The following is a 2,478-nucleotide window of genomic DNA, read 5'->3' on the forward strand; positions in this document are numbered from 1 at the left end:
GATATAGTTACCAAAAAACCATACATCAGCATGAATGGCCTGTAACCAGTAGCCAAATGCTTAGCACTATTATAGGCAAACTCGACCATTGGGATGTACCTCTCTCAATCAGATGGTTGCCAGGAGACATATGCACAAAGCATATTCTCCAAAATCTGATTCACCTTCTTCGTCTGCCCAATGAATTGAGGTTGATCAAAGGAACTCATACTCGGCGTAGTCTCCAATTTTTGGAAAACTAGCTGCCAGAAGTGTGCAAAGAACTTTGAATCCCTGTCACTCACTATGCGACAAGGCAACCCACACAACCTAAAAAGCTGCTTAACAAACTCCTGTGCCAAATCAGCTGCTCTGATGGTTGACTTCATAGGTGAAAGCCTCGCCATCTTTGTTAACCTGTCTACCACCATTCACATGGCATCATGTCCTCTGTCGGTCCACATGGCAATAAAATCTATGGAAATAAATTCCCATTTTCCAAAGAGGATCTCCAAACGATGTAACAACCCTCCAAACCTAAGGCACTCAGCCTTATTCATCTGACATTGATGACATTTCACCACAATATATTCCTAGACTTCCGCCTTCGTCTTAGGCAAGTAAAATGTCAGTTTTACCAAATCATAGGTCCGTTGCACCCCCAGATGCCTTATTTTTGTAGAAGAGTCATGACATGCATAAAGAATCCTTTTCCTAATCTCAACACAATCCGATATAAGCATTGAGTTTGAGCGGATTCAGAAGGTATTGGAGTGGCTGATTCCTCACATAGTGAGGCTAACTTTGGGCACTTCCTTAAAAACTCAGCAAAAGATTATTCGAATCTGATTGTTCTTAGAGGACCAGGACGAAAGTCCAGTGTCCTTTTACCTGGAATGAGAGGCTCAAAGAGAATTTTCGTACTCTCAAGCTCAAGGTGAAGGATGCACCTATTTTGGCCTTACTGGATCCTAGTAAACTGTTTGTAGTTGGGACTGATGCTAGTGATTACACGATTGAAGCTGCCTTGTTCTAGGGGGGTTGACGACCTGTGGCATTTGAAAGCAAGAATCTTGATGATAGCCGGATCAGGTGGCATACTCAAGAGAAAGAATTGTATGTGCTTATACACGCAAGAAAATTTCGAGACATAATTTATATGGATCTAAGTTTGTTGTCTTGTTTGACCATGAGTCGATCAAGTACATTTGTGATAGACCTGATTTGTGAGGGAGGAAGGCACGGTGGGTAGAGCTTATACACAACTTTGATATGGAGATTCAATATATGAAGGGAAGTTTGAATTGGGTTGCAGACGCTTTGAGTCGGATTGGGGAGGTGAATCTTTTTAAGTTTATTGAGATGAGTGCTAACTTGTATGATTCCTTGAGAGGGTTGTGTCGAACCAATGGGCATTTCAGTTGGTATTGGTAGCAGGTTCAAGCACAGAGCTCCACAGTTTTAGACCAAGTCTTGAGAGTCATACCACCCATTAGGGTGGCTGGTAGTCAGTACTTGATTCGGAACCGATTATTGTTCTGGGATGATACTAGATAGAGTCATTCGAAGCTACTCTCTGCAGTTTCTTTTGATGTTGTCCGCTCTGCTTTTCTTGTGGTGACTGAGGAGTTGGTGTCATACCATTGTGAGAATTACAATGACCTAGATATGTGAGCTCCTTACAACACACTTCGAGAGTTTAGCATACAGTCGCTCTTGTATACGAATATCATCTAAGAATACAATGAGCTTTCCTAAATAATCCTGAAAGAGATCATTCATTATATGCTGCTGAAAATTGGTAACTGTATTCTACTTTAGTCCGTCTCCAAAGCATCCAGCTTAATCGTATTCAAACTACAATTAACATTCGATGAAAGGAACACACTAAAACACCTCATAATCTGAATTTCCAATTATATTATGAAGTTCTGTTGAATTTACTAGAGTAGAGGGTGGGACCGCAAAATCACTCTTAAGACATATCAGAAGGCCCTCCATAACAAAGGACAAAGCATGATCTTTCCAATCTACATGAACATCATGGTTGAAGAACCATTCCTTTCCTAAACATAACATCGATCCTATCTAGATTCATAATCAAAAAATCTAGGGGCTCCATGTAACCTTGGATAGAGAACAGCAATTGAGAAACTCGTTAGTCCCAAATATGTCCATGCCCCACCACCAGGTTCACACAATAGACACGATCACTTGGTTGTGTCTCTACTCCCAACTTCTACACGAGTTTTGCATTAACGAAGTTGAGTACTACCAGGGTCAAAAAGAATGTGCACAGTTTTCCCCACTACCGATGCATACATTCGTATAAGATCATTGAGACCAAAGACCCGACATATTGTTACATACGATGTAGGCACTATGATCTGCAACTATAGTATCAATGGAAGAAATTTTAAGATTACCGTTTACTTGCAGTCACATCAGTTGCCTTAGGCGCTTTCTTTGCCTGTGGACAAATTGCCTTCATGTGGCCCT

The sequence above is a fragment of the Cibotium barometz genome, chromosome 15 (assembly GCF_041138505.1).
Source record: "Cibotium barometz isolate CiBa-2024 chromosome 15, ASM4113850v1, whole genome shotgun sequence".
In the NCBI taxonomy this organism is placed as follows: domain Eukaryota; kingdom Viridiplantae; phylum Streptophyta; class Polypodiopsida; order Cyatheales; family Cibotiaceae; genus Cibotium; species Cibotium barometz.